Below are 10,035 nucleotides of genomic sequence, written 5' to 3'. Positions count from 1 at the left end.
GCAATCTTAAGTTTCAGAAATATGGTAGTAGTCCATATAGAGTACAAGAGCTGACCAATGTGGTGGTGTGGAGCAGACTGACAATGGAAATACCCAGGCTCATGCTTTTATTCTCTGTCCAGTAGATGAAATTATCACATGATGGTTGATGCAGAGGAGTGGAAGGTGTATGGAGTTTCAATTAGATTGGGTGGCCACCGGCGTCCATGAGACTCCAGAGCAACATGGCAGACTGTTAGCACATCTGCTCACATCATTGACATTCGTCATGAGTCACCCATAGGCCCACTCAGAGTAACTCCATATCCTTAAATTCCAAGCCTCAGATGATTTGCATTAATATATTATCTCTAATACCTTGGCCCAAACATTGATGGTACATGCAAAATTTATAAAGCTAGATTTGTTGTGAGTGCATAGCATATTGAAATAAATTTGGATGAACTAACTTGAGTTCTTCCATCAAGTTTTATTATATCAAATCTTCAATAAAAAATTTACAACAAAAACGACATGTAAATATTGACAAGCCTGATGTTGTGTGCCCGCAACACTTCTGCCGCTGATTATGATGATGAATTCTTCGCTTAAATGGAAGTTTTTCAGTGTGAACTTTTGATGAACTATCTTCATGATGATGATGCTAGATGTTATATGATTTGTTATGTTAATGAAAATCTTTTATACCTAGCTGACTACCCATTATGTTATACTCCCTCCATTCCTTTATATAAGGTGTATTTGTTTTTTCAAAAGTCAAACGAGTGCATGTTTGACCAAGCTTTTAGAAAAATATATACATATTCACAATATGAAATTTATATAATTTGATCCATCATGAAAAGTAGTTTCATGTTTTATCTATTAGGTATAGCAGATGTTATTATTTTATTCTATAATCTTGGTCAAACATTTAAATGGTTGACTTCCACGGAAATCAATACACCTTATATTCTGGAACGGACTATGATTTATTTATTTTCTCCAGTTGCAATGCACGGGCTATTACCAATAATTTTCATTATCAAATGCAGTGTTAATGAAAGGGTGTTCCTTTATCATGGTTAAAGGTTGCATGTCTTCTGATAAGTGCCTTGATATCTTTTCGGTCTCTACTTGAATGTTGCGTAATTAATTTTTTAGTGCCCAACAATCTTTGCACTGATTCTTGCAAGGGATCCTCGAGGAAGCTAAGTAAATGACTATTCTCAGTGGAGACGACACCATAGATGTTGTTTTGAAGTAAGCTCCTGCTCACCATTCTTTTGTAGTTCCTTCAGAAGAAATGATTCCATTCTTTTACTTGAGACTGCAAGAGTTGTTTTTACCCATTCATCTTAGTTTAATACAAAGTAGATGCCAGGACAGAAATATATACTTGAAACCCAATGAGGTCAATGATGTGCGAGATTCTTTGTTCAGAGGATGGCTCAAAGACCAATTACATCAAACTAAGAAGGTTTAACCAAAATGATGCAAGTTTGAATTGCCTCTCGCTTAAACTTTCTTAATTATGCATTCATCATTTTTGAGATGTTAAGCTCTGATGATCACACTACTTGATTATCCTATTCCAGGATCCGTTGAGGAAGCCATTAAGAAATTAAGGGAGAACAATATAAAGGCCTTTGTGTTCGATCTACAGATTAACAGATTTTTACCTGTAGAATTCGTGGTAGATTTTCACCTAATGTTGTTGAAAAATCTAAATCTTTACATGGTTGTTTTGATGCAGTGGTCGGCTTTTTCCTGAAGGGATTGAGATTACCAAGATTCGGATCAGATCCCTGCTTTGTCAGCGCAGGAGAACTGCTCAAGCACGTAGGCACGGCGTGCCTGACGCGAATTACACCCGAACTGCCCTCCTTTGACATAAAAGGTACCCGATTCCCTCGACAAAAATCCTGACTAAATCGCAAGTTTCCTTGCTTGAAAATTGATGCATCTGAGGTTTTCAATCTCGCCGACTTCGCTGGAGTGGCGTGCGCCCATGCTCAAGTAGAGGTACGAATTTGCAATATTAATTGTTTTTAGGTGCTTCTACATGAATCCACCATTAGTACCAACTTAGCCACCACACTTTCCCTACTGTAGCAGCCTTCAAAGCACCACTGTATGTGGGCTCTCTCAATGTCATTTCATTGGCTGAGTTGATCTCACAGGCTAACATCAATTTAGATTGCACATTTATCAGTTGGATTATATCATAGACTGAAGTTCAGACCATTATAATGTATGTTGCTTCTTTGAAAGTTAGACTTCATAAAGAAGCAATTTCATCCGACCACAGTAGCTCTGAAAAAATGCATAACGGATTTGTGGGTTCACCTTCATGGATGGTGCTTTTCTTGTGATAGTGTCATAACTGATAAATAAATAAATCTACATTGCTTCACATGCTAGATGATTTTGGTGGCCTACTGTGTGACGTATACTTGACTGGTGAGGGCTTAAAATGGGGCCTTGGTTTCAAAACTCTGTTTGTGCACAATCTATATCCTCTATTGTGAAGGAACTGGATGGAGCAAGGTCCACATGCCTTAAATTTCTTAAAGATCTCCTGCACTTGCTTAATTTACCCAGTGGAGTAAACAAAAGCTGGGTCCAGTACTACTGCATGCCTAATGCAGAACTTCTTTTATGCACAACCCCAGTGCGGGAGTGTGAATTGGTGATCCCACTACATTGGTTAACTGAGTGCAATGGTAATACCGTCTGAATTGCCTCACCCTCTTTATACTGTCTGATTTCACTTAGTCATTGTTGCATTTACCATAAGATTAACTTCTTATACTGATATGCTATTTTTTCTTCCTTAAGAAATATTGTAACGGCCATATCTTTTCTTATGTTCCATTGTTATTGATCTGTTTTTCATAATTTTAATTCTTATTTTTCAATTATTATCTCTATGTATGCCAAAAGCTGGATTCGTGACAAGTTTATTTGGGAGAATAGTTATGCCCAAATTTAATAAAGTTTTGCTGAACATACAGTATCACATAAATCCTTCTATCATCTTATTTCCAAATGTTCAATTTTATGAGAGGAATTAGCACGGCGGCCAAGTTAAGGCGTATTTCCATGCCGGTGGGCCGAGCTCGACGGCAATCCGGCACAGGCGGTGTCCACCAACAGCTCCTCTTCCAAGGACAAAGTGGGCCACGCACAACAGACCTGCATGCAGATTTTCGTTTTCATGTCATTTATTTGCTTATAATTTATACTTGGTCTTAATACTAGCTTTTTGTTTGTAATAGTTCATGGGGTAAAATTTCTTCATGACGTTGGTTCGTTTGCATAGCCAAATTATTATGATTATATTTTATTACTCTCTGTCGTCGGATAGAAATATATTACTTTAATGTCTTTGTCCTCATTTTGCTCTCTTGAACCAGAGTTTCTTCACATCATGTACCTCTTTGGTGAAGCTTTCCCTTCTTTTACTCTTACATAAGCTATGGAACTGAGCTACCTACGCATAGAAACCAAACGTTACGGCTAGGAATATTGCTGAAGAGTCGTGTATATGGAGTGTTGTAGGTGCCATGGGATAGATGCGTATAGTTGGTTCTCATTTTGTTTCAATCAAGTGGCATCACATAGTGTATGTCCTTGCATGCTATATAATGTTTAGTCACAACAAGTGGGGTAATGTTTTGTTCATATCTAATGTAGAAATGTAGAATCGTGCTATTTGAGAGGTATAAATAGATTGTTTTATACTCCCTCTGTTTGGAATTACTTATCGCAGAAATGAATGTATCTAGACGTATTTTAGTTCTAGATACATCCATTTTCGAGACAAGTAATTCCGAACGGAGGGAGTAGGTGTTAAGTACATATTTAATTATTTCCTATATGTTGCAATGCAGCCCATCTGATATGATGATTTTTAGGTTGTATGTTTTTTTTCCCGTTGCAACGCACGGGCATATTTACTAGGTTAAAGATAAAGTTGTTCACCCGGTTAGTTGACTAGGATTGACGTTGCATGTTTCGAACTAGCACCACAAAGAATTATATTGTTAATTGAACCATCATTTTGGTCATCAGCAAACTTATTCTCTAATTGGCATTTGTGCCACAATGAATCATATATATGTATATATAATATAATAATAATAAAGCACGGGTTGAGCATGGCGGGTTCACCGTCGCGGCGTTTTTGCAAAGAAGTCCCTGTTTTTTTTTATAATTAACCCGCGCTATAGTTTTAAGTGGTGAACAGAGGGAAAACGTTTCGTGTGTTGGCTTGGGACTCGGCTTGGCCTTCAGGGAAAAAATATAGCACGGCGGCCTGTCCTCTATGAGTACGCACAACAGCACGGGTCCTCTTCCCGGGGACGGCACGGCAGCGCCGCCATGAATCAAGCCGCCACGCGCGGCCGGTCTACCTCTCCCGCTACTCTCCAGCAGCGCGGCCGTTGCCCTTTTCTTCCCCTCCTCACCCGCCCCAACTCCTCACCCCCAGCCTCCTCGGCCTCAACGCGGACGTCTCCGATTTGGATAGGATTCGATGGCGTGTTCACACCGCCACGCGCGGCCGGTGCCCTGTTCTTCGCCTCCTCACCCCCGGCCTCCTCCGCCTCGAGGAGGACGGCTCCGATTTGGAGCTCAAGTACTGCCTCCCCGACACCTCCGTCCCCAACTACGTCGTCCCGTCAGACGAGGACGAGGTGCGTACTCTGCTTTTTTCTATTGGCTACAAGGACAAATTTAAGATCTCGAATTAAAGGATTCTAAGGTTGAATAGAAGGGGGAACAGAAAGAATGGGTAGCAATTTGTTCGGGGATTTTATTTTTTGTGCCAACCTCTAATATCCCCTTCTCTGCCATGGATTTGGATGCTTTGCAGATTTGGATTGGGGCGCAACAGAGATGAGGAAGGACAAAGCAAGAATAGCTCCAGTGAGAGTGAACGAATATGAACACCACAACCCTCTCAGGTGGGATTGCCATATTCTATGCTCATATTCAAAGTATCATCTAATGTTTGGCCAAAGGCTCCATATATAATTTGATCTTTGATTTCTAGATCGCTAACCACATGTGCCATTTAATTTCCGAGTATCTATTATTTTTTCCTGTTCTTCAGATCTTTGAGAGGTAGTCTGATTTGCCGTGGTTTTTGCAGGGGATGTTGGCTGATCAGGATACCCAATTCTCAAACAAGCATGCTGAGATGCTCAAGATATGGAAGTTCGTCCACAAGCTCGACCACCAGGTTTTTTTGGTTCATGTTCAATGGGAGGCGAATAGTGTAGAGAGGGTATCTGATGCAAGTCCAAGGTAAACATTTGTTTCTTTTATTGTGTTTAGGTGAACATGTAAAAGGTGCAGATGGACATGATGAAGCCGTGAATTGTCACACAAGTCACTGAGCTTCTTGGGTTCGAAAAACTACCTAACTGCTATTATCCTGAATTTAGTTTTATCTGAACTAAGAGGACCACCTGTGCTTCTCTAACAAAGAATTACTCATTTGGTATTCTTTTGCACTGTTGATTTTAGTTCAAATTGGTGTGAGTGCGACCTCTTTGTCATGTTGGATAAGGCTTTCTGTATCACATGGATGTGACCTGTAGTATGGTGTAGAAAAGTGATGAAAGGTATTAGTTGGAATTAATTTGGCAGCAATAGTTTATCAAGTTTTTGCCAAGCCAGCTATTTGTGGAATTTCTGCAGCTGTACTTTGTGCCATCTCCCTCATGCAGATATATATACTAGCAGACTAGCACGTAAATTATTTACATCAAAACTGAGACATATCTATATATGATGGAGGCATTTCTTTCTTTATATTCAGCAGTACCTCTTGCTACTATAAAGAAAGTAGAAACATGGTTGATAAATAATCACATTGTTCTGCCCATTTTTCATTTCACAATCCATTACAATTGTTATGTCCTTGCAATCATACCACTACACATGACGCTTCCTAGATCTGGAACCCAACCAAAGAACAATCAAGTTTGATTCGTGCTGTTATTGGGCCTCGCTGCGACCCTGATGTTTTTGGGCCAAGTTGGGCAGAATCTACTCATGCTTATAAAACAAGTTTGTTAACAGATTAAACAGTCCCACCTAGCTTCTTACAGCTAATTCTATCAAGTTTAAAAAAAATAATTCTATCAATTTATATATGCCTATAAGTATGAGAATTAACAAGCAGCTTGAGAATAAACTAACGGAGGGTGAGCTGTGTTTAGGAAAAAGTATCACCTGGTTGGCGTAATAAATAAAAGGAGTTGGGGATTGTTGGCTGCCAAATGAAAAATCTCAGGAGGCCTAAATAAAAGGGATCGTGGGCTGCGAATCAAAAAACCCTGGTTAGTATAAATAAAGGAAATTGTGGGCTCTGAAATGAAAAATTCCGGTTGACATAAATAAAGGGATTGTGGGCTACGAAACGAATAATCTCAATTGAGCACGATTGTTGTATGCTACACGAAAAATAAAAGCGACTATGGTCTGTGAAACAAAAAATAAGCAAAGGCCTCCCGGTTGGCATAAATAAAATGCTATGAAACGAAGAAAATAAATAAATGGGCATGGTTGAACAATTTCAGTATTTTATACTAATACTATTTTCATTTAAAGGCTGAATTTTGTCACCCCGTTGCAACACACGGGCATATGTCCTAGAAGATATTTGGAATGCAGAGTTCATGAAAACAAATGTTAGTCCTTTTTCTTCTTCTGAAAAGCTCTCTTCATTCTTTTTCTCGTCTATTCTTACTGCTTGAGAATTGTTGCAGTCCGTACCATGTATCCACCGTTTCCTAAGGAGAGTGTTCCTATGCTAAAAGTTGTTGTTTTGTCATTGCAGATTTGTGCGGTCTAAATAGTACTGTATTTTAGTTTTCTGGAAGGATGCAAAAGTCATACTGGGCTTCCTGTGTATACTGATTGCTAAATGATGCAATAGTATTTGTGCGGTGGGGGAGTGTCATTCCCTGTGTTTACCAATTGGTCTCACCCTCTTAAGAGATCTAACCCTTGTCACCGTAAGGAAAAAAGCAAAGAGTATTATGACGCCATAAAGTTTGAATTCAGAGAAGTATATGCTGAAGAACACCAGAATTAGTCTTCATGAACCATCATCGCCTTGTTGATGATGCTTCACATGTAAGTTTTCTGGTCCTTTGACAAGGTCTTCCAATTATTCAGAAGCGATGTCAAATGGTATGTACCATTTTTATTTTAATTTTCTTGATGAATTGTTAAGTTGAGCACGGATGCTTGCGTTTCCATTTGGGAAAAAGAGAGGAGAAAGTGATGGATTGGAGCTTTGGCGGAACAATATTACTATCTAGAAAATTCATGGCAACTGGGCCAATGGTTGAACATATAAATCGTTTTGAAGTGAATTATTTTGTGACTCTCAGCCTCAGTACTACCTTGTCGATTTATACTTAGAGGACCAGAGAGCAAAATCCAAAGCAAAGCCCTACACATGCCTGCCCATCTGGCGCATGGCTGTGATTTGAGCAATTTTAGGCCATTAAGCATTCATGCAGCACCTGCTCAAAAGGAGCAACTGCATTTTGTCTATAATGCATGTTTGACTGAAATTCCTGTTTCTATTTTATTCAGAGCGCCCACAAATTAAACAACCTATGAAATGGCCAGAAGGGACCGGATATCCTACTTGGTATGTGGTTTTAGAAGCGACTTAGGTTCCAGCTTGCTGTGAACTTTATAATTTATCACTGCTATAATGCTAACTACTTGACTCGATACTGAAAGATTGGAGCTGTAGTATTTGCAGAGGAATTCCGAACAGGCTTCATTAATTCAGTAAAGGCCTATGTAGAAACATCTATGACTTCACTAGAGAGTGGATCTGCACTCGAGGAGCAGCTCGAGCAGCTCTGCGCACATGCCTAGACCTACTTTCCTGTCGGCGTTGTTGATATGTGTGTTCTGTATCATTCTTTACGTCTAGCGTGTGATGTAATCCATTTTCAGACTTTTCACCAGTGGAAGCATATATTTTACGAGCTGAATCAATAGATGTTCATTGAGCTTATTTTCATGTAAAAGCGCATGTACATTCTCAGCAAAAACAAGAAAGTGTGTGTGTGCCCGACCTTCTCCCGCTGCGACCTGGACCAGGAAGCACGTCAAACAGAAATGTCAATCTTTACACCAGCATTAAGCCCCTAGAAAAAGTCTATCACCTGTATCTTTGCATATCACCGAGACGGAGCCAGAAGACAATTTTTTTAATCTTTAGGTGTTATAACTCCTTGTGACAAGTATATGCGAGTATCATCGTTGTGTAGAGATAGAAATATTCACATTAGCAAACCTTTAACTTAAGGTGTGACTGGTACCCAATTACTCTTGGTCTCACTATTTTATATTTTTGCTGGACATTTTACATCTCTTTTGATTACTAAACTTCTTATTTTCTACTCTCTGTTCTGGTGTCAGCTGAAACAAGAACACGAGGTACATCATTTTGCTTCTAACCTCACGCAATTAAGGGAATTTCTTTCTTTCTTTAAGCATCACCAGATTTTCGCTCTTTGTTTCAAGAATATGGTCCTCGGTACTTGTGATTATGTTAAATATTGTTTTGCTACTTGCGAAGTTGTTTAAGTGGTCAATTGTTTTTCAGGTTTCTAGGCATTTTTCTTTAGTACCCGTTGCAACGCACGGGCATTTGTGCTAATATATATATATATATATATATATATATATATATATATATATATAAAATAAAGCACGGATTGACTCCGTGGGTTCACCGTGACAATGCGCTTTTTTCCTGTGAGTTTACGCTTTCAGTTTGAATTTAAAACATATACACGAGGTGGTACTAAAGCGTAAGGAAAAAACGAACCTTTTTCGTCGTTCGAGGCAGGCTGTATTATTGTTTTGCTACTTGCGAAGTTGTTTAAGTGGTCAATTGTTTTTCAGGTTTCTAGGCATTTTTCTTTAGTAGCCGTTGCAACGCACGGACATTTGTACTAGTCTATCCCTAATATATATATATATATATATATATATATATATATATATATATATATATATATATATATATATATAATAAAGCACGGATTGACTCCGTGGGTTCACCGTCACAATACGCTTTTTTCTGTGAATTTACGCTTTCAGTTTGAATTTAAAACATATACACGAGGTGGTACTAAAGCGTAAGCAAAAAAACGAACCGGTTTTTCGTCGTTCGAGGCAGGCTGTATTATTTCCGCCCGGAATTCGTAGCGACAACCTGCGTGGCCCATCTAGTCTGGCAAAGACCAAAAAAATTGTGCGGTACGTGGGGATCGAAGCTAAATCCTATATATATCTCCCTAATAATAAAGCACGGATTGACTTTGTCGGGTTCACCGTCACAATACGCTTCTTCCCGTAAGTTTACGCTTTCATCGCTTGAGATTTTTTAATATCCAATGTGATACTAATTCGCTGATCATCAATAGATTTAAGGGTGACGCGTCTGGCCCGGCTGGGCCAAATTCGACCGCGTCCTGTTCGTAAAAGTGTGGATTTTTTGTCTATCCTCGAACTGACGGAAGCCTCGGCAGCCAACAAAAGACTCCCGGCCCAAACCGTGTCCCTCTCCCAAGTGCCAACATGTCGCCCAATCATCCTCTGATTGCTGCCTCCGCGTGCGCTCCAGGCGATGCAGGCCGAGGCAGCCGTCGCCTCCTTCATGCTCCCCTCCGGCCCACGCCCGCTCCTCACTCCGGCAAGTACTCCTCAGCCCCCGTTCCCCCGCCACCTCGCCATCCAGGTTTCCGAGATCGAGGCGACCGTGGTGTCCCGTGCCGCCAAGTCCGAGTTGATCTCTGACCGGGAGTCGGAGACCTCCGTGCTCCGGGATAAGGTTGCCGCCCTCGAGGCCACGCTTAGCGGTTCTTCCTTGCCGAGCTGCCGGAAGCTTTGACGGATGCTGCAGTTGCTGCCACTGGCTAGTCACGTCTCCAACACCGCTGCCGTGGCATATCCTGAGATTCCCGACGAATAGGACTTGGCGAAAGTCCTGGCCTCGGGTCGGTG

General features: G+C 40.3%; 1 long non-coding RNA gene across 5 annotated transcripts; it reads left to right on the top strand.

Moving 5' to 3' along the window:
- Window positions 1–299: 299 nt before the first annotated feature.
- On the top strand, window positions 300–8,035 carry LOC123120006 (uncharacterized). 5 transcript variants are annotated; one of them, XR_006459244.1, is made up of 7 exons: window positions 300–1,242; window positions 1,736–4,679; window positions 4,859–4,949; window positions 5,138–6,683; window positions 6,833–7,131; window positions 7,600–7,657; window positions 7,766–8,035. It is a non-coding gene; the product is annotated as an uncharacterized lncRNA (long non-coding RNA). The 5 variants fall into 5 exon arrangements; XR_006459246.1 differs by having other exon boundaries at window positions 300–2,004; window positions 2,404–4,679; XR_006459245.1 differs by having other exon boundaries at window positions 300–4,679; window positions 5,138–5,227; window positions 5,323–6,683.
- The last annotated feature ends 2,000 nt before the right edge of the window (window positions 8,036–10,035 follow it).

Source organism: Triticum aestivum, chromosome 5D (genome assembly GCF_018294505.1).
Source record: "Triticum aestivum cultivar Chinese Spring chromosome 5D, IWGSC CS RefSeq v2.1, whole genome shotgun sequence".
NCBI lineage: Eukaryota > Viridiplantae > Streptophyta > Magnoliopsida > Poales > Poaceae > Triticum > Triticum aestivum.
This window is presented reverse-complemented; position numbering and strand designations above follow the sequence as displayed.